This window comes from Chiloscyllium punctatum, chromosome 33, assembly GCF_047496795.1.
Source record: "Chiloscyllium punctatum isolate Juve2018m chromosome 33, sChiPun1.3, whole genome shotgun sequence".
Lineage (NCBI taxonomy): Eukaryota > Metazoa > Chordata > Chondrichthyes > Orectolobiformes > Hemiscylliidae > Chiloscyllium > Chiloscyllium punctatum.
The window spans coordinates 33444913-33467983 of record NC_092771.1 but is presented as its reverse complement, the minus strand read 5'-3'; the positions used below and the strand labels follow the sequence as shown (position 1 = coordinate 33467983).

Here is a 23071-nt window from a genome sequence, read left to right as displayed (position 1 = left end):
CTGACCTGTGCTGCCTCATCTCTCTGGAGTGGAGAATTCGGTTGGCTCATGATCTGGAGTACCTTCAAAAGTGAGAGATGCTGACAGAGGCAGCAATTAGACCCACACAGTGAGGGATACCACATGGAGAGGTACTGAGTCACATCACCAGAGTGCCGGGTCAAACAATTGTGCAGGAAGAAAGGGTTTTGATTCATGTTGCACTGGGATATACAAACTGCGAGCAGGCAAAGTGATGGCCTAGTGGCATTATTGTGTGGCAATTTATCCAGAAACTCAGCAAGCGTTCTCTGGACACAGGTTCAAATCCCACCATTGCAAATGATTGAATGTGAAGTAAATGCTTCAAAAACGATGTAATTAAAAACCTGTAAATGAGTGTTAAACAATTGCTGATGGTAAGAAAAATCCATCAGGTGCATTCCTGTCTTTAGTGAAGTAATCTAAGATGGGTCTGGGATATCACAGGTATTACAGAAACAACAGCTGAGGGAGGGACAGGACAGGCAGCTCAATGTTCCAGGGGACAGATGCTGCAGGAAGGACAGAAGGGGAGCTGAGAGAGGAGGAGAGCTGCTGGTTCTGATTGGGTGAAACATCACAGCAGGACTGAGAGAGGATATTCCTGCAGGATCGCCCAGTGAAGCTGTGTTCGTGGAATTAATCAATAACAATGGGTCTTCCCTTTCCTCTGATTGTTCTACAGACCCTGAGAGCCCCGCCCTCCTTCACCTTGACCTTCTCAAGATGGCGGCCCTGAGCGCTACCTCTTCCCTCAAACAAATGGCGGCCGTGACTCTCGGCTGCTTCCTTGATCAGAAACCGCCGCCTCCTTTCCCGGGCTTGGAGGGTCTTTTTCGAGTTATTTTTAACCTTTATCCGGGACTTGTGAATTCTGTCCGCTCCTTTCTAGCTTGACCCGCTCACACCGGCTTCGATCGCCGCTCTCTGAAGCTGATCGCAGCCGCTGCCGGAGAAAGCAGCTCCATGTCTCTCTTTCTGTGTCCTGATCAATGTGACACTGTGCATGCTCTGCAAAGAAAACCAAACTGCGCGTGCGTCTGAGATTGCCGGTGAGTTTATAGAGAATATTTATATCTGCACAGGATCATGGGTGAAATATTAGTCATTAACAATTGCTCTGTCGACTTGCAGTCATTCAGATGGTTCGTATGCAAATAAATTGTTTGGTCCAATTTAACCATGCTAGCCAGGTATGTAAATTACCAATCGTTCTGGGAGTTTGAAAATAAATTTCTTACTCGAGTTGTGTAAACCGACCTGTGAATTATTCTCAGCTCGTCCCGCTACACTATTGCAAAATCACCCATGTGTTTATCTCAGGATTGCTTAAATCTCCCTAATGTACGTTATCAGATTTATATCTCAACTATTTCTTTTAAATCTCACATTGATTCATGGGAGAGGTTTAATGCTCCACTATCTAGTGAGAATGATCAATCCTGCAAAATAGTTTGCTTTCTAACCAATCCTGAAACGCTCACTCCCCGAGAATACTTTGGCCCCGATTTCCCCGTCCAACTCTATTTTGATTTAGTCCCTACCCTCCCCTTCGCTGTTTTGATCACACAGCATTGCCCTGTGGTTTGAAGGGCAGTGCTTGTCACTGGCCACTCGGGTGTTTTTCATATCTTCCTGGTGGTGGAAATTGAATAAAGATTTGTGCACTTTGTGTCTTTCACTGTGTCTCACATCTGCACACACACACACACCATGGGTGCTGGGGAAAAAAATAAGCACTACCGCACTTAGGCGGTAGTGTGGGGGTTTAAGAAAAAAAAGAGATACGAAAAAAAAAAATTAGCAGGAGATTTTCCTTAAAAAAAATACTTTGGCCCCGATTTCCCCGTCCAACTCTATTTTGATTTAGTCCCTACCCTCCCCTTCGCTGTTTTGATCACACAGCATTGCCCTGTGGTTTGAAGGGCAGTGCTTGTCACTGGCCACTTGGGTGTTTTTCCTATCTTCCTGGTGGTGGAAATTGAATAAAGATTCATGCACTTTGTGTCTTTCACTGTGTCTCACATCTACACACACACACACACCATGGGTGCTGGGGAAAAAAATAAGCACTACCGCAATTAGGCGGTAGTGTGGGGGTAAAAAGAAATGTCAACCCTCACAAAAAAAAGAAAAAAAAATATAAACAAAAAAAAATACTTTGGCCCCGATTTCCCCGTCCAACTCTATTTTGATTTAGTCCCTACCCTCCCCTCCACTGTTTTGCTCACACAGCATTGCCCTTTTGATGTGAAGGGCAGTGCTTGTCACTGGCCACTCGGGTGTTTTTCCTATCTTCCTGGTGGTGGAAATTGAATAAAGATTCGTGCACTTTGTGTCCTTCACTGTGTTTTACACCTGCACACACACACCATGGGTGCTGAAAAAAAAAGAAAAAAAATACTTTGGCCCCGATTTCCCCGTCCAACTCTATTTTGATTTAGTCCCTACCCTCCCCTCCACTGTTTTGCTCACACAGCATTGCCCTTTTGATGTGAAGGGCAGTGCTTGTCACTGGCCACTCGGGTGTTTTTCCTATCTTCCTGGTGGTGGAAATTGAATAAAGACACTTTGTGTCTTTCACTGTGTCTCGCACCTACACACACACACCATGGGTGCTGGGGAATAAAAATAAAAATAATGTGGGGGTTTTGAAAAAAAAATACTTTGGCCCCGCTCCTCACTCACTCTGGTTGGCGGGCCGGCCGCTGCTCGGTCCTCCTGTTCCACCCTTCCTCCCAATTGCAGAGTTGATTCAGGCGTGACTCAGCAGGCTGAGGGACAAGGGAAGTTAGAGTCGATGCCTTGTGATGTGGTGAAAATATCTCGAATCTTGGATCGAGAGGCCTGAGTTCATTTCACAGTTTGTGCAGGTGTGTGTAACAACAACAACTTTATTAAGAAAAGAAACAAGGAAAGGCAGGAACAGAGTAAAAACAATAGAACATGCAAACAATGTGGTGGGGCTCTCAATGCTCTGGTGATTTTAGTCTTTACCATATGTTTCAGGGCCCCAATGCATCTCAGTACAGACTGTGCTAGTCCTCCTTGTGCACAGCCAGATACCACGATTGTGGGGCAAAGTGATGTGGTGGGGTACAGATTCTGGATTAGTGGTGCTGGAAGAGCACAGCAGTTCAGGCAGCATCCAAGGAGCAGTAAAATCGACGTTTTGGGCAAAAGCCCTTCATCAGGAATAAAGGCAGAGAGCCTGAATCGTGGAGAGATAAACTAGAGGAGGGTGAGGGTGGGGGTGGGGAGAAAGTAGGATAGAGTACAATAGGTGAGTGGGGGAGGGGATGAAGGTCGGGGGGCGGGGGGAGGGTGGAGTGGATAGGTGGTAAAGAAGATAGGCAGGTCGGACAAGTCACAGGGACAGTGCTGAGCTGGAAGTTTGGAACTGTGGTGAGGTGGGGGAAGGGAAATGAGGAAACTGTTGAAGTTCACAGTGATGCCCTGGGGTTGAAGTGTTGCAAGGCAGAAGATGAGGCTTTCTTCCTCCAGGCGTATGGTGGTGAGGGACCGGCGGTGAAGGAGGCCCAGGACTTCCATGTCCTCGGCAGAGTGGGAGGGAGAGTTGAAATGTTGGGCCACAGGGTGGTGGGGTTGACGGGTGTGGGTGTCCTAGAGGTGTTCCCTAAAGCACTCTGCTAGGAGGCGTCCAGTCTCCCTCATGTAGAGGAGACCACATCAGGAGCAATGGATATAATAAATGATATTAGTGGATGTGTAGGTAAAACTTTGATGGATGTGGAAGGCTCCTTTAGGGCCTTGGATAGAGGTGAGGGAGGAGGTGTGGGTGCAGGTTTTGCAATTCCTGCAATGGCAGGGGAAGGTGCCAGGTTGGGACGGTGGATTGTAGGGGGGCGTGGACCTGACCAGGTAGCGCAGAGGGAACGGTCTTTGCGGAAGGCAGAAAGGGGTGGGGAGGGAAATATATCCCTGGTGGTGGGGTCTTTTTGGAGGTGGCAGAAATTTCGGTGGATGATTTGGGTATTTTCAAAGGTTGGGGTGGAAGGTGAGCACCAGGGCATTCTGTCCTTGTTACAGTTGGAGGGGTGGGGTCTGAGGGCAGAGGTGCAGGATGTGGATGAGATGCATTGGAGGGCATCTTTAACCACGTGGGAAGGGAAATTGTGGTCTCTAAAGAAGGAGGCCACCTGGTGTGTTCTCTGGTGGAACTGATCCTCCTGGGAGCAGATACAGCGGAGGCGGAGGAATTGGGAATATGGGATGGCATTTTTGCAAGAGGTAGGGGTGGGAAGAGGTGTAATCCAGGTAGCTGTGGGAGTCGGTGGGTTTGTAAAAAATGTCAGTGTCAAGTCGGTTGTCATTAATGGAGATGGAGAGGTCCAGGAAGGGAAGGGAGATGTTAGATGGTCCAGGTAAATTTAAGGTCAGGGTGGAATGTGTTGAAGTTGATGAATTGCTCAACCTCCTCGCGGGAGCATGAGGTGGCACCAATACAGTCATCAATGTAGCAGAGGAAGAGGTGGGGAGTGGTGCCAGTGTAATTACAGAAGATCGCTGTTCTACATAGCCAACAAAGAGACAGGCATAGCTGGGGCCCATATGGGTGCCCATGGCTACCCCTTTGGTCTGGAGGACGTGGGAGGATTCGAAGGAGAAATTGTTAAGGGTGAGGACCAGTTCAGCCAAACGAATGAGAGTGTTGGTGGAAGGGTACTGTTGGGGACGTTGGGAGAGGAAAAAACTTGGAGGCCCTGGTCATGGCGGATGGAGGTGTAGAGAGATTGGATATCCATGGTGAAGATGAGGCATTGGGGGCCGGGGAAACAGAAGTATTGGAGGAGGTGGAGGGCGTGGGTGGTGTCTCGAAGATATGTGGGGAGTTCCTGGACTAAGGAGGATAGGACAGTGTTGAGGTAAATAGAGATGAGTTCAGTGGGACAGAAGCATGCTGAGACAATGGGTCAGCAAGGGTGGTCTGGCTTGTGGATCTTGGGAAGGTGGTAGAACCGGGCAGTGCGGGGTTCCCGGACTATGAGGTTGGAAGCTGTGGGTGGGAGATCTCCTGAGGTTATGAGGTTCTGTATGGTCTGGGAGATGATGGTTTGGTGATGGGGGGTGGGGTCATGGTCGAGGGGGTGCTAGGAAGAGGTGTCCTCGAGTTGGGGTTTGGCTTTAGCGATGTAGAGGTCAGTGCGCCAGACTACCACTGCGCCCCCTTTATCTGCTGGCTTGATGGTGAGGTTGGGATTGGAGGGCTGCGCATTGAGAGGGTGAGAGGTTGGAGTGGGGGAGGTGGGTAGACAGGTTGAGGCGATTAATGTCCCAGCGGCAGTTGGAAATGAAGAGGTCGAGGGCAGGTAATAGGCCAGCGCGGGGTGTCCAGATGTATGCAGTGTGTTGGAGGTGGGCCAAGGGGTCCTTGGAAGGTGGGCGGGAGTCCTGATTGTGAAAGTAAGCTCGGAGGCGGAGGCGGTGGAAGAAGTGTTCGATGTTATGGCGTGCATTAAGTTCATTGATGTGTGGACGGAGGGGGATGAAAGTGATTCGTTTGCTGAGGACTGATCGTTCGTCCTCAGTGAGGGGAAGGTCTGGAGGGATGGTGAAAACTCGGCAGGGCTGGGAGCTGGGATCTGGTGTGGCTGTGGAGCTGGGAGTGGGGGCGGAGCCTGTAACTGGAGTAGGGGGAATGGGGGCACCAGAAATATGGGCACCAGAACTGAACACAATATTCCAAGTGTGGCTGCACCAGCGTTTTGTATAGTTTCAGTATGGTATTTCAACTTCAGAAGTCAATCCTTCCATGAATGAAACCTAACACACTGTTGGCCTTCTTAACAGCACTATCAACCTGGGTGGCAACTTTCAGGGAACTATGTACATGGACTCAAAGATCCCTCTGCACACCAACACTACCAAGAATCTTTCCATTGACCCAGTATTCAGCCTTCCTGTTATTCTTCTCAAAGTGCATCACCTCACGTTTAGTTGCATTGAACTCTATTTGCCATCTCTCAGCCCAATTCTGCAGTTTATCCAAGTCCCCTTGCAACCTGTAACATTCTTCCACACTGTCCATGACTACACTGACTTTAGTGTCATCTGCAAATTTCATAATCCATTCACCTATACCTGCAGTGGTCCCAAAACAGATCCTGGTGGCACCTGACTAGTAACTGGACTCCAGGCTGAATATTTTCCATCAACCACCACTCGCTGCCTTCTTTCAGAAAGCAAGTTTCTAATCCAAACTGCTAAATTACCCTCAATTCTATGCCTCTGCATTTTCTCCATGATCTGATAGAATGGGGAAACAAGCTGAAAGGAATGAATTGCCTACGCCTGCTCCAATTCCTTGAGCCTCCATTTCATGTTTTTTTTGGCTCCGAAGAAGAGCGTGATACAATGTGCTAAAGATCTCAGATGTTGTGAAAATGGGCTGTTTATGTACTGATTCAGATGGCATTGATTCATCAATCACAGCTATATAGCCATGAGTAGGAAGGCAATTCCCTCCATGAATAAAGGAAATCTACTGCAGAGCTCACACAAAAGGAATTCTTACCCTCAGTGAACTCTCTCATCACATTACACAACATTATCAGCAAAAGTAGGACACACTGCGCATGCGAAAGCCAACAAAGGGACCCTGGGTGATTGATGTCGGCACCGGACCAATGGAAGGACAGTGGGCGGATCTGGAAGACCTAGTGGGAGGTAGGTCCTCCAACCAATCAAGTGAATGAAGGGCAGGGCTAAACTAAACCATGTGATTACCCTTGCGCTCGGCGCAGAGTCACTGTAATGAATAGAAAGGATACGGTAAGGAAAGAAATAAATAGGGAAATGGGAGAAAAACTGTGTTGCTATGAGCGGAGAGGTTTTACAAACAAATTGTGTACGTCGGAAAACACAAATTTGAAAGTCCCAGTTCCGTGTTTGCAGTAAATGGGAATTGCCTCAGCGCGGTTGCAGGCCTGAGTGAGCGCCGCCATCTTTATTCGGGACGACGATTCTCGGATGATGAAGGGCTTTTGCCCGAAACGTCGATTTCGCTGCTCGTTGTATGCTGCCTGAACTGCTGTGCTCTTCCAGCACCACTAATCCAGTGTTTGGTTTTCAGCATCTGCAGTCATTGTTTTTACCACAATGATTCTCTGGACACTTGCGGAGCCGCCATCTTTGTATGGGGCAAGGTGCAGCCAGGCGCATGTGCAGCCTTTCTCTAGTATAGCGTCATTGGGATCATTGCAGCCAATACTGCTCTGATTCACCTCTGGGCTCCCTCATGACCACTTTGTCAAGATCTAGCTTCCTCAGTCTCGAACCATGGGTGTATTTGTTGGTATGTTTACTCCTGTATTATTACTTTTATAGACCTTTTGTAAATGAGTTTTTCACTGCGGCCCAGCCCCTGACCATGTGCTGCATTATTATCAGATTACTTTCTTCTTGAATATTTTTGACAGTCAATAATTCTTTTTTCCAATAAGCAAGTGTATTTTCCTTCCATTTCTGACTATCAAATTCTGCACCATTTTCATTCCCTGTAATCCATTTTGCACTCCCTGAAACATCAACTGTGTTTCTCCTTTCACAGATACCAGTGATTAATGCCAAAGCCCTGTTGCCTGTGGAGAGGGTGATGTTTGACTTTCTTGTACAGCAGCAGTTTGTGTGGTGAAGGTGCTCCTACAATGTAGTTGGGTAAGAGTATTCATTACAGCAACAGTGATGATTTGAAGATAATGTCCAAATCAACAACAGTTTGTATTTTTATAATCATGCTTATAATTTCACAAATATACTATTGAGAACTTTAGACATAAGGCCAGAGATGGAGATATTAGTTCAGGTGACCAAAATCATTGCCAAAAAGCAGGTGTTGAGGGATGTCTTAAAGGTGGAAAGCAGACCTGTGAGGTTTTTTCTGCAAATTCTAGACCATGTTGCTTTAGCAACTGTAGAATCAGCCACACAGTTGAAGTAATGAATTAACAAATCGTTGGGAGTCTCGAAGAAAATGGGTTGTCGAGATCTCAAAGGATATGTGGTGCAGGGAGCTAGGGATGATCACAGCCAGGAATCAAATCAGGAATGAGAATTTTAAATTGTTGTTGCTTATGTGGGAAATAAGAAATGTAGTTTTCTGCAGGCGATTATTGAAATATAGTTGTTGTAAGTGCTAATGGAGTGTAATTTCTGTAGATGGGAGGGGGGTGAGACATTATACAAACAGTTATGGAATTCTTGTAGCGTGTAGTATACTAAGGCTAAGACTTTGATGAATATAGGGGGTCTTTTAAAGAATTAGTTTTAAAGAAAATAGTTTTAAGCTAGGAAATAACTATGGAGTGTTGTAGCTGACCACAAAAGAAGAAGTAAGGGTATTTTCACAATAAAGCTTATAGTAACAAGACAAATAATGCAGTCATCCAAGGACACGGACAGCCTTGTACGTAGAAAAGGAAAGAGAAAAGCAAGTGAAGTAATTATCTTCAGGTTAGTCACAAGTGAAGGCCAAATAAGGGAATGAAATGAAATAAATGATTATGATAGGGTAAGATTAGGGAAAGGGGGAGATGTGAGCCTGCAACGCACAAACTGTATAAAAATGATTGCATAACTGATACCTTTGCCAGGCTAGCGGGGTGCCCAGACTTGCAAGTTTGTAATAAATTGTCCTTGTTTCTGTGGCTTTGTCTCCGGCTGATTTATAAGTGAGTTTTGTTTCTAACACTTATGAATAGGAGGCTTTTGATTTCTGCTAAAAATATGTTGCTGGAAAAACGCAGCAGGTCAGGCAGCATCCAAGGAGCCGGAGAATCGACGTTTCAGGCATGAGCCCTTCTTCGGGCTCATGCCCGAAATGTCGATTCTCCTGTTCCTTGGATGGTGCCTGACCTGCTGCACTTTTCCAGCAACACATTTTCAGCTCTGATCTCCAGCATCTGCAGTCCTCACTTTCTCCTTCCTTTTGACGGATGAACATGTTTGGGGTGAAGTGAGCACATGGGCGATAGAGCTTTCAATTTTTCTTGAGATTACAGGGAAATTGAATTTGGGAGGCTGGCCAGGAGTGTGTTTGGATAATTAAGTCTGGAGATAACACATGATGGATGAAAGTTTCAGTATATGAGCCGAGATGAGGGTGGAATCAGCTAGAAATAGTGGTGTTGGAGTGGGACTGGGCTGTCACTCTCACCTCACCTCTGGGAATCAGCTGGTTGTCAGGTTGTGAATCAGGGCGGTAACACAATCGGGAGCTGAGTGGCCCTGGTGGTGCCTAAAATGAGTGTCACTCAGCTGGCTGTTGCTAAGCAGCTGCTGCTTGATAGCCCTGTTGATGACTAGTTCCATCACTTTATGCTGATCGAGTGTGGACTGACAGAAGGAGATTGGCTGTGTTGGATTTGCCCTGTGTTTTTGTGTTGAATATCCCTGGGCAATGTTCCACATTGTTGGTCAATGCCAGCGTTGGAGCGGTATGTGGCTTGGTGGGTGGCAAGTTCTGGAGCACAAGCTATCAGTATTATTGCCAGAATGTTAGCAGGACCCATTGCCTTTACAATACTTAACCATGTCTCGATATTGTTCGAACTAAATTGAACTGGCTTAAAGCTCATATCTGTGACATTAGGAACCACTAGAGAAGGCTGAGATGGATCATCCCACTTTGCATCTGGCTGAAAATTGCTGCAAATGCTGTCATCTTATCTTTTGCATGGATGCGTGAAACCCCTCCATCAATAAGGGTGGGGATATCTGTGGTGCTTCCTGCAACGAGTTGTTTAATTGTCCATTACCATTCACAACTGGGTGTGGCAGAACTGCAGAGCTCCGGTCTGTTCCATTGGGTGTGGGATCGTTTAGATCTGTTGCTTGCTGCTGATGCTGTTTGATGTGCAGATGGTCCTGCTTGGTAGCTTCAGCTGGTTGGCACTTCATTTTTAGGTCTGTCTGGTGCTGCTCATGGCATGCCATCCTTTCCTGCCCATTGTGATGGGTGAGTGTGCGATGTACAAACCCATGAGCTTACAGATTGTGCTGGAGTACAGTTCTGCTGTGGTTATCCCGCGGTGCCTCAGAGATATCCAGTTTGAGTTCCTGCATCTGTCCCAATTAGCACGGTGATAGTACCACTCAGCACAATGGAGGTTTTTCTCAACTTTAAGGTGAGGCTTTGTCTCCAAAAAGACTGTGGGATGGTCACTCTTACCGCTACTGTCATGGACAGATGCATTTGCAGCTGACAGATTCATACTGATAAGATCTAGTATGTTTTTCCCTCTTGCTGGTTCCGTTACCGCCTGCTGCAAACCCAGTTGAGCAACTATGTCCTTGAGGACCCGACCAGCTCAGTCAGTAAGCCTGCTGCTGAGCTACTCTTGGTAGAGGACATTGAAATCCTGAACGCAGAGTAGGCTTGTCACCATTTTATTGCCTTAGTGCTTCCTCCAAGTGTTATTCAACATGGAGGAGCACTGATTCGTCAGCTGTGGGAGCACGGTACGTGGTAATTAGCAGAAGCCATGTAACTTCCTGGTGTCCAAAGTCAATGCTGAGTTCTCCCAGGGCAAATGCTTCCTGTGTGTACACTACTGTGCCATCACCTCTGCCTGGTCTGTCCTGCTGGTGGGACAGGACATATCCAGAGATTTCAGGAGAAAGTGAAGACTGCAGATGCTGGAGATCAGAGTCGAGAGTCTGGTGCTGGAAAAGCACAGCAGATCAGGCTGATGAAGGGCTTAGGCTCGAAATGTCGATTCTCCTGCTCCTCAGATGCTGCCTGACCTGTTGTGCTTTTCCATCATCACACTCTCTATCTCGGGATGGTGATGGTGGTGTCTGGCCATTATCTGTAAGGGGTTACTCTGAGTATGACTATGTCAGGCTGTTCCTTGACTCGTCTGTGAGACAGCTCGTCACGTCTTGGCACCAAAAAAACCCAGATGTTAGTGAGCAGGATGTTGCAGAGTCGAGAGGGCTGCTTCTGTGGTTGTATTTTTTTAATGCCTTGTTAGATGCCAAGTGGTCCATCCAGTTTCATTCCTTTGCTGAGACTTTGCAGTGATTAATACAGTGAGTCGCTTGTTGAGCGACTGTCAGGTTGGCAGGACTTTTTTCTGCCATTGACAATAGTTCCTCGGAGATCAGGAGATTCCTAATTCCAGTTATTTTTTCTTGAATTCAGATTCTACCATCTGCTGAGCTGGGATTCGAACAAGGACTTCAGTTGTACATTTTAATATTCTGGATAAAAGTTAAATACATTAGGTTTGTTCACTCATTTTAAATATCACTAACCCAGGTTTTGTTTCTTTGTAAAACACTGTCCATCATCCTGTCTCCTTCATCCTTCCTTCCAACAACAAGATCAAGGAGCACATGGAGTTTCTCTGTCACTAAGACTGAGACAATCAGATCAGCTGCCTCTGCTGCTTCTCTCCCTCCCACTAGCCCACCGAGACAAACTGCCTCACATGGTGTTCCTGATTTTTGTCCCAAACTTACATCTTTCTCCAGTTTCTTGTCAAGCCTTATTAGAGCTCATCTTGATCTATTACTAGTCTCGCTAAACTACAGACATTCCAACTGTTTCCTCCTCATCACTCCCCCTCGCCAATTCACAGGTATTTTTCCTTGTTCTGTCTGACTTTTCTGGTTATGTCCTTCTCATCCATTCTGCCAAAAAAACAAACATTTGACCTCACCATCATTTGTAAATCCTGCTCTATCTCCACTCTCCCTTTCCTTTCTGAATTTCTTGTATTTAGTGTCCCTCAAGGGACACTAGTGTCCCTCCTGTTTCTCACATACGCACTGCCAGGAGGTGACATTGTCCAAAAGCACAGTGTGAGGTTTCACATGTACACTACTGATGTCCAGCTCTCCCTCCCCACCATCCCCCTCCATTGCTCCACTGTTACTCAGTTACCAAACTGCTTATCACATTCCCACTACTCGATTAGCTGCAATTTCCTCCAATGAAACATTGTTACACTTAAACCCATTATCTTCAGTTGCTATTACAAATTCCTTTCCCTTACTACTGAGCCCTTCCCTCTCACTGGGTGCAGTCTGAGATAGAACTAGACTCTTCACAACATTGCTGTCATATCTATAGCCCCAAGGTGACCTTCTGATCAGACATCTACACAATCACAAACACCAGGAATTCCAATCTCTAAAACGTTGCTTGTCTCCAACCCACCCCAGCTCCATTGCTACTGAAACCCCTTACTCGTGTCGGTGTTGCCTTAAACTTGATGAATCTGAAATGAACCCTTGATTTCGTGACTGACCCAGAATCTGCTAGCTTTCAGTGTTTCCTGTACAATTACCCCCCGATCCCTTTGTGGTGCAGCTTTCTACAGTTCCACCATGTAAATAGCACTGTGTTCTCTTATTATCCCCTCCAAAATGACCGACTTCACTTTTTCCCAAATTATACTCCATCTGACAACTTGTTGCCTCCTTCTCCTGTGCATCTCTCTCTCTTCACAATCCTCTTAGAACTTTACAGTTATGCCTTTTCCAGGAGTTCTCCCCCCACATTCTTCTAAATATTTACTGGGAGCACTGGGCAGTGTGAAGCATGCAGAGTTGCTCTGTTTTTAGAGATACTCTGTGGGAGGATCTTGCTGCCCATTGGTCAGAATGGAGGCAACTTGCCCATCGAGCTGCATAAACCTTTCACCCCCCATGTCTTATTGATGAGGCACAGCGGCAGCACGGAAGGAAAAAAAAAGAAGCAAATCCTGCTCTCCACATCTCACTGACTCTTGGAATATTCTGTCCCATGTGTCAAAGATCTGCCCTGTTCAGTCACATGAAATTACAAGGTGGAAACTCCTAGAAACCCACATAGATTTCCACCTGAACTGACTGTTGACCTCCACAAGGGGTAATGTGTCCAGTCATCCTGGACCAGGAGGAGGGGATGGTGCGAGTTTCTAACCTGAACTGACAGTGATAGATTTTATAATTTTTTTATTACAGGATACTGCAGGTGGACATTCAGATGGTAATCTCAGTCATTGTGACACCAAACTCTGATTGAATTAGTCAATTCATCAGCACCTGGATATTTACATTGTGTGTGAGTATTGTATTCCATCTGAATCCCATTTGCTGCATAAAAGTTCTACTTTGAATCTTTCCAAATCTTTAATGTGTGTCCTGTAATCCTTGTATAATGAGCTGATGGGTATAAGGTTTATTATTATAACGTGTACCTTCCTCTGTCACAGCTCCTCTCAATTGCCTTTGCTATAAGGAGAACACCTCAGTTTCCCCAAACCCCTGATTCCCCAGTGTCAATTTGCTCTCTATAAGGCGCACATCAGGATTGTGTTGGAACATTCTCCACTTGCCTGCATGGGTGCAGCCCCCAACACTATTAAAGAAAGTGAACATCCTCCAGGACAAAGCACTGTGCCTGAGTGGTGTCCCATCCACTACCTTCAGCATTCCCTCTCCCCATCCCAGAGATACAGTGGCATCACTGTGTAAAAGGTAAAGGCAGCATTGATTTACCAGATCATAGGGCTGCTCTCTCATTAGGGAGGAAACTGGAGCCCCTGGCAGAAACCCATGCAGACACTGGGAGAATGTTCAAGTCCCACAGAGACAGTTGTCCAAAGCTGGAATCGAACCTGGGGTCCTGGCAGCAGTGCGAATCACTGAGCCACTGTGCCACTCTAAAATTGTAATCTGATTCACAACTACCACTTCCTCTGATAGTTCATTCCACACATAAACCATTGTCTGAACAAAAATTTAAAAAATTCCCAAACGCCTTTTTAAAGCCATTTTGCTGACACCTTAAAAGGTATGTACCCAGTCTTGAATCGCGTCCCTTCCTGGAAAGGACACCTGCTGTTCACATCACTGATACCAACCCTCCATTATTTGAGAAACATCTAATAAAGTCACTCCTCAGCCTCCTGCGCGCCAGTGAAAGAAGTCGCAGCCTATCCAGCCTCTGCTTATAATTCAAACTATCCATTCCCATCAACATCCTGGTAAATCTCTTCTGAATCCGCTCCAACTACATAATGTCCTCCCGATATCAGCATGACCAGAACTGGACACAGAATTCCAGAAATGGCCTCCCCAACATCCAAAATAATGTCCCAACTCTTGTACTCAAAGGTCTGAGCAATGAAGGCAAGTGTGCTAAGCACCTTCTTAACCACCCTGTCTACATGTGACACACACTTGAAAGACCCGAACCCCTCGGCCTCTTTGTTCCATATCACTACTCGAGGCCCTGTTTTTATTAGTGTAAGTCTGCCCTTGTTTGTTTTATCACGATGCAATATTATGCATTTATTCAATCCAAATATCCCAAAAAACCCAGTATACTTAAGAGGGAAATCAGGAGGGCAAAAAGGGGACATGAGATAGCTTTGGCAAATAGGGTTATGAATAATCCCAATGATGTTTATAAATACATTAAGAACAAAAGGGTAACTCGAGAGTGAATAGGGCTCCTCAAAGATCAGTAAGGTAGCCGATGCGTGGAGCAGCAGGAGATGGGAGATACTAACTGAATATTTTGCATCAGTGTTTACTGTGGAGAAGGACATGGGCAATATAGAATGTGGGGAAATAGATGTCAACATGTTGAATATATCCATCTTACAGAGGAGGATGTGCCGGGTGTCTTGTAACCTGTAAAGCTTGGTTAATCCCCAGCACCTGATCAGGTGAACCCTAGACTGCTGGGAAGCTGGGAATGTGATTGCTGGGTCTCTTGCTGAGATATTTGTATCATCGATTATCACAGGTGAGATTCCGAAAGACTAAAGGTTGGTTAACATGGTGCCGCTATTTAAGAAAGGTGGTAAGGACAAGCCAGGGAACTATCAACCGGTGAGCCTGACATTGATGCTGGGCAAGTTGTTGGAGGGAATCCTCAGGAACAAGATGCGTGTGTATTCTGAAAAGCAAGGACTGATTAGTGATAGTCAGCATGACATGTGCGTGGGAAATCTTGTCTCTCAAACTTGATTGAGTTATTTGAAGATGTATCAAAGAGGATTGATGAGGGCAGAGAGGTGGACATGATCTATGGAATTCAGTAAGGCGCTCGAGAAGGTTCCCCAGCGAAGACGAGTTAGCAAGGTTAGATCTCATGGAATACAGGGAGAACTGGCTGTTTGGATACAGAATTGGCTCAAATGTAGAAGGCAGGGTGGTGGTGGAGGGTTGTTTATCAGAGTGAAGGCATGTGACCAGTGGAATACCGCAAGGATCAGTGCTGGGTCCACTATTCGTCGTTTATATGTATGATTCAGATTTAGACAATAGACAATAGGGGCAGGAGTAGGCCATTCAGCCCTTCGAGCCTGCACTGCCATTCAATATGATCATGGCTGATCATTCCTAATCAGTATCCTGTTCCTGCCTTCTCTCCATAACCCTTGATTCCACTATCTTTGAGAGCTCTATCCAACTCTTTCTTAAATGAGCATAGGAGGTATAGTTAGTAAGTTTGCAGATGACACCAAAATTGGAGGTATAGTTGACAGCGAAGAGGGTTACCTCAGATTACAACAGGATGTTGTTCAGACGGGTGAGAAGTGGCAGATGGAGTTTAATTCAGATAAATGTGACGAGCTGCATTTTGGAAAAGCAAATCTTAAAAGGATTGATACATTTAGTGGCAAATTCCTAGATAGTGTTGATGAACAAAGATATCTTGCAGTGCAGGTTCATATTTCCTTGAACGTAGAGTTGCAGGTAAATCGGATATTGAAGAAAGTGTTTGGAATACATTCCTTTATTGATCAGAGCATTGAGTATAGAAGTTGGAAGGTCATGTACAGGACATTGGTTAGGCCTCTTTTGAAATATTGTGTGCAATTCTGTTCTCCATCAATCGGAAGGATGTTGTGAAACTTGAAAGGGTCAACAAAGATTTACAAGGATATTGCCAGGGTTTGAGCTGCAGGAAGAGAGCAAAAAGGCTGGGGCTTTCTTTCCCTGGAGCATCAGAGACTGAGGGGTGACCTCCGTTGAGGTTTATAAAATCATTAGTAGCATGGATAGGGTAAACAGACAAAGTCTTTTCCCTGAGTAAGAGAGTCCAGAAATAGAGAGCATAGGTTGAGGGTGAGAGGGGAAAGATATAAAAGGGAACGAAGGAGCAACTTTTTCACGAGGAGAGTGGTACATGTATGGAATAAGCTGCCAGAAGTGGTGGAGGCTGACAATTGTAGCATTTTAAAGGCATTTGGATACTTGACAGGAAAGATTTAGAGGGATATGGCCCAGGTGCTGGCGAGAGGGATAAGATTAGGTTCGGATATCTGGTCGGCATGCACAAATTTGACCAAGGGTTCTGTTTCGTGCTGTTCATCTGTGACTCTCAGCTCAGTGGGTTTCAGTCTCTTCAAAGATAAATCTTAGTTTGTTTTTTTTTTAGTAAAGCTACAACATTCAGTAGGGTGATGGTTTATCTCTTTAAGTACACATCGTATGATACTTTGATTAAGTTTTTTAATGTAAAATATTGGTACTAATTTATTCTAGAATAGTGTTTTGTAAAGCTGTAAGACTGTGTGCTTTTTTCTGGGTCTGTGGACTGTTAAGGTGCAGAGATGGCCATTCGTACAGTGATGTGTTCTTCCTGTTGGATTTAGGAGATTAAGGAAAGTTTCAATGATCCTGTTTGTCTGCAGGAAGTGAGGATGCAAATCCTGTAGGATTTCATAGATCAGATGGAGTGATGGTTAAAGGTAATGAAGAATTTACAGGAGCCGGGGGGTGTGATAGGTGGCAGTTTCAGAAAGGTAGGAAAACTGCCAATCCAGTCAGGTAGATGGGTTTCCTCTCGGAAAGGGAGGAGTGGAGGGCAAGTAGTGCAGGTGTCTCCTGTGGTTATTTCCATCTCAAACAAATATACTGTTTTGGAAAGCGTCAGGGGTCACAGACTCAGGGGAATATCGCACTGAGAGCCAAGTTACTAGTGTAATGTGAGGTATATCAGGTTCCACACGATCGATGGTGATAGGGGGCTCTCTAGTCTGCAGCACAGACTGCAGTTTCTGTTGCTAATAGTGAGACATCAGAATGGGGTGGTACCTCCCTACTGTCTGGGTGAAGGATGGCTCTGAGGGTGCAGAATATTCTGAAAGGGGAGAATCATCAGTGGGAGTTCGCTGTATACTGGAACCAATGACATAAGAGAAAAGGATGAAGTCCTGATGAGAGAATATAGCAAATTAGCCTGGAGGATAATAAGCAGGTCCTTGTGGGTAATAATATCTGGATTACTCCTGGGGCCACATGCTAGTGAGAGTAAGAATAGCAGGGTAGAGCAGATGAATGCATGGCTAAGGATCTGATACAGGGGAGAAGGATTCACATTTTTGGATCATTGGAATCTCTGCTGGGGTAAAATTGACGTGCATAAGAAGGATGGATTACACCTGAATTGGAAGGTGTCTAATATCCAAGCAGGGAGATTTGCTAGTGCTACTCGGGAGGCATTAAACCAGTGAGGGCATGGGGATAAACCTAAAGAGATAGTGAGAAAGGAGGTAAGTCTGAGGCTGGTACAGTTGAGAAGTTAGACAGGCAAGGGCAAGACACAGAATGAGGTAGGACTGACGAGGTACAATAGACAATAGGTGCAGGAATAGGCCATTCTGCCTTTTGAGTCAGCACCACCATTCATCATGATCATGGCTGATTGTCCACAATCAGTATCCTGTTCCTGTCTTATCTCCGTAAACTTGATTCCATTATCTTTAACAGCTCTATCCATCTCTTTCTTGAAAGTATCCAGAGACTTGGCCTCCACTGTCCATGTGTCCACTACTCTCTGGGTTGAAGACGTTTCTCCTCAACTCTGTTCTACATGGCCTCTCCCTTATTTTTAAACTGTGTCCTCTGGTTCTGGACTCACCCATCCGTGGAAACATGCTTCCTACCTCCAGAGTGTCCAACCCTTTAATAATCTTGTAGGTCTCTATCAGATCCTCTTTCATTCTTCTAAACTCAAGTGGATACAAGCTCAGTCGCTCCAATCTTTCACCATATGATCATTCCGCCATTCTGGGAATTGACCTCATGAACCTATCCAATACTCCGTCAATAGCCACATGCTCTTCCTCAAATCTGGAGACCAAAACTGCACACAATACTCCAGGTGCGGTCCCTGTACAGCTGCAGAAGGACCTCTTTGCTCCTATACTCAATTCCTCTTGTTATGAGGGCCAGCATGCAGTGAGCTTTCTTCACTACCTGCTGTACCTGCATGCTTGCTTTCATTGACTGATGTACAAGAATACCTAGATCTCATTGTACTTCCCCTTTACTAAACTTGACTCCTTATAGATAGTAAATGCCTTCCTGTTCTTGCTTCCAAAGTGAATAACCACACATATATCCACATTAAACTGCATCTGCTGTGCATCCGTCCACTCACCTAGCCTGTCCAAGTTAACCTGTATTCTCATAACATCCTCCTCACATTTCACCCTGCCACCCAGCTTTGTGTCATCAGCAAATTTGCTAATATTACTTTTAATACGTTCATCTATATTATTAATGTGTATTGTAAACAGCTGCGGTCCCAGCACTGAACCTTGTGGTACCCCACTAGTCACTGCCTGCCATTCCGAAAGAAAGCGTTTATCACTACTCTTTGCTTCCTGTCAGCCAGCCAATTTTCAATCCAAGTCAGTATATTCCCCTTTGTAAATCCATGCTGACTCTGACGAATCCTATTACTGCTATCCAAATGAGCCATAATATTTTATATAATTGACTCCAGCATCTTTCTCACCACTAACATCAGGCTAACCAGTCTATAATTCCTTGTTTTCTCTCTCCCACCTGACTTGAAAATTGGGACAACATTAGCCACCCTCCAATCTGAACCTGCATCTCCTGATTCTGTGTCTCCCCCTTCGCAAGCGACTGAACGTCATCCCTCACCCACAGGGCCATCCCACCCCCTCTGCCCATCAGTCTGTCCTTTTGATAGCACTGCACTGCATTTATTTCAATGCAAGAGGTTTGATAGGGAAAGCAGATGAGCTTAAGATATGGTTTTGAACATGGGACTGGGATATAGTGGGTATTACAGAAACGTGGCTTAGGTTGGACAGGACAGGTAGCTTAATGTTCCAGGGAATAGATGTAAGAGGAAGGATAGAAAGGGGGATAAGAGAGAAGGTGGAATGGTGTTTTAGATTAGGGATAACATTATTGTTGTGCTTGGGGAGGATATTCATGGGAGTTCACCCAGTGAAATTACTAAGGTGGAACTGGGAAATAAGAACAGGATGATCACCTTATTGAGGTTGTCTGTGTGGGTTTCGTCCGGGTGCTCGGGTTTCCTTCCACAGTTCAAAGATGTGCAGGTTGGGTGGATAATCCAGGCTAAATTGCGCATATTGTTCAGGGATGTGCAGGTTGGATGGATTGGCCATGTGAACTTACCCATAGTTTTCAGGGGTGTGCAGGCTCGGGGGATTGGCCATGTGAAATGCAGCGTTACAGGGGTAAGGTAGGAGGATCTAAGGGTCAGTGTGGATGTGATGGGCCGAATGGCCTGCTTCCACACTTGTGATTCTCTGATGATAATTCTACTAGTTTTAAAATAGTTACAGAAAATAATAGACCAGATCTAGAAGTTGGTGTTCAAAATTGGACAAAGGTGAATTTTGACGGTACAAGGCGAGAACTTTCAATATTTCTTTGCAACCCCCAGGAAAAGTGACGGCTGGAAAGTGGGAACATAAGAACAGAAGGAATAGGAGCAGGAGTAGGCTACATGGCCCCTCGAGCCTGCACTGCCATTCAATAAGATCAGGGCTGATCTTTTCATGGCCTCAGCTCCACTTTCCTGCTCTCTCACCATAACCCTTAATTCCTTTCCTGTTTGCAAATGTACATTTTGTCTTAAAGACATTCAAGTTGATAACGTCAACTGCTGCACTCAGCAGGGAATTCCACAGATTCATAACCCTTTAGCTGAACAAGTTCCTCCTCCACTCTGTCCTAAATCAGATACCCCCTTATTTTGACGCTATGCTTTCTAGGCTGACCCCCACCCGCAACCCCCCAATGGAAATTACCTCCCTGCTTCTATCTTATCTATTCCCTTCTTAATTTTATTTTTTCCAATACAACCTCCCATTCTTCTAAATTCCAACAAGTATAGTCCCAGTCTATTCAGTCTCTCCACATACACCAACCCTCTCAACTCCCGACTTCTGCACCCCCTTCAGTGTCAGTACATCTTTGCTGAAGTAAGGAGATCAAACCTGTACACAGTACTTGAGGTGTGGCCTCACCAGCACCCTGTACAGCTGCAGCATAACGAACCCTCCAGCAAGGAAGGACAATGGACCCTTCACCATCTCTTTTAGTCCCCTGGGATGCATTCCATCACGGCCAGGAGACCCATGTACTTTTGGGCTGTTATCTTTCCCAACCCTACCTCTTTACTGAGAATGACTGTTTCCATGTCGTCATCTGCCATTGCCTCCATAGGCCTGTGAAAATGAGACAACAAGAGTACATAGACAGTATGTTCCTGTTAAGGCCAAGGCTGGTAGGTGTAGAGAATGCTGTGTGTCCAGAGAAATTGAGGGTCTGGTCAAAAAGATGAAGGAGTGATATGGCATGTTCAGACAGCTGGGTTTGAGTGAATCCCTCGGAGTATAGGGGCAGTAGGAGTACACTTGAGGGAAAGCAAGAGGGCAAAAATGATACATGAGATAGCTTTGGGGGGGAAAGAGGTTTAAGGACAATCCAAAGAGATTCGACAAAATACTAAGGACAAAAGAGAAACCAGGCAGAGAATAGGGAACATAGAACATAGAACATAGAACAATACAGCACAGAACAGGCCCTTCGGCCCACGATGTTGTGCCGAACTTCTATCCTAGATTAAGCACCCATCCATGTACCTATCCAAATGCCGCTTAAAGGTCACCAATGAATCTGACTCTACCACTCCCACGGGCAGCGCATTCCATGCCCCCACCACTCTCTGGGTAAAGAACCCACCCCTGACATCTCCCCTATACCTTCCACCCTTCACCTTAAATTTATGTCCCCTTGTAACACTCTGTTGTACCCGGGGAAAAAGTTTCTGACTGTCTACTCTATCTATTCCTCTGATCATCTCATAAACCTCTATCAAGTCACCCCTCATCCTTCGCCGTTCCAACGAGAAAAGGCCGAGAACTCTCAACCTATCCTCGTACGACCTACTCTCCATTCCAGGCAACATCCTGGTAAATCTTCTCTGCACCCTCTCCAAAGCTTCCACATCTTTCCTAAAGTGAGGCGACCAGAACTGCACACAGTACTCCAACTGTGGCCTAACCAAAGTCCTGTACAGCTGCAACATCACTTCACGACTCTTGAATTCAATCCCTCTGCTAATGAACGATAACACTCCATAGGCCTTCTTACAAACTCTATCCACCTGAGTGGCAACTTTCAAAGATCTATGAACATAGACCCCAAGATCCCTCTGTTCCTCCACCTGACCAAGAACCCTGTATTCCGCATTCTTATTTGTTCTTCCAAAATGGACAACGTCACACTTGGCAGGGTTGAACTCCATCTGCCACTCCTCAGCCCAGCTCTGCATCATATCGAAGTCCCTCTGCAGCCGACAACAGCCCTCCTCACTGTCCACAACTCCACCTATCTTCAAAGGACCTTCAAAGATCGACAAGGCTGTCTGTGGAACCACAGAAAGTGGGACAGATACTATCCGAGGATTTCATGTCAGCTTTTACTGAAAGAGGATATGGAAGCTGGAGACTTTGGAGAAATAAATCGTGATAACTTGACAACTGTCCATATTACAGAGGAGGTTGTCCTGGATGTCTTTTACATAAAGCTGAGTAAATCTGTGGGATCTGATCAGGTGTATCCCAAATCTTTTTGGGAAGTTAGGGAAGTGATTGCCAGGCCCCTCACTGAGATATTTCTATCACCGATAACCACAGGTGAGGTGCTGCAAGACAGGCGCCATTATTTGAGAAAGGTGATGAGGAAAGGCTGGGAACAATACACTGGTGAGCCTGAGGTTAGTGGCAGACAAGGTGTTGGAAGGAATTCTGAAGGACAGGTTTATATATAATTGGAAAGGCAATAAGTGATTAGGGATAGTCAGCATGGCTTTGTACATGAATCACGAACTTGGACTTCAGAAAGACCTTCAAAAAGGTTCCACATAACAGACTGGTTAGCAAGTTAGACACCATGAGATATGGAGAGAACCAGCTATTTGGATACAAATTTTCTGGAAGGTTGGAGACTGAGGGTAGTGCTTTTCAAACTGGAGGCCTGTGATAGGCAATATGGTGTAAGGATCAGTGCTGGGTCCACTGCTTTTCGTCATTTATATCAGTGATTTCGATGTAAATATATTGAGGTATAGTTAGTAGGTTTACAGTAGACATCAAAATTGGAGGTGCACTGGACAGCAAACAAGGTTACCTCAGAGTACAATGGGACTTCAATCAAATGGGCTGAGGATTATCAAATCGAGTTTATTTCAGATAAATGTGAGGGGCTCTATTTTGGAAAAGCAAATGAGGGTAGGAATTATACACTTAATGGGAAGGTCCTGGGGAATGTTGCTGAACAAAGAGACCTTGGAGTGCAGGTTCATAATTCCTTAAAAGTGGAATCATAGGCAGGGTAGTGAAGAAGGTGTTTGGTGTCCTTGCCTTTACTGGTCAGTGCATTGAGTAGTGGAGTTGGGATGTCATTTTGTGGCTGCACAGCACATTGATTCAGCCACTTCTGGAATTCTGCTTTCAGTCCTGGTCTCCCTGCTATCAGAATGATATTGTGAAACTTGGAAGGGTTCGGAAAAGATCCGCAAAGATGTTGCCGGGTTGAGGGTTTGAGCTATATAGGTAGAGGGTGAATAGGCTGGGGCTGTTTTCCCTAGAGCATTGGACACAATTGTGAGGAGCATGGATAGGGTGAAATCCCAGGGTGTTATACCCAGGATATGAGAGTCCAAAGCTTGGGGGCACAGGCTTCAGGTGTGAGGGAAAAGATTCAAAAGGATCTAAGGGGCAAT

At 45.6% G+C, this 23071-nt stretch overlaps 1 long non-coding RNA gene across 1 annotated transcript in view; it reads left to right on the top strand.

Moving 5' to 3' along the window:
- Positions 1–7222: 7222 nt before the first annotated feature.
- LOC140458598 (uncharacterized) overlaps positions 7223–23071 on the top strand; it is a 29707-nt gene continuing 13858 nt past the window's right edge. Inside the window, exons 1-3 of the long non-coding RNA XR_011953597.1 lie at positions 7223–7336; positions 7592–7698; positions 11186–11268. This is a non-coding gene — a long non-coding RNA (uncharacterized lncRNA). The remainder of the gene's footprint in view (positions 7337–7591; positions 7699–11185; positions 11269–23071) is intronic.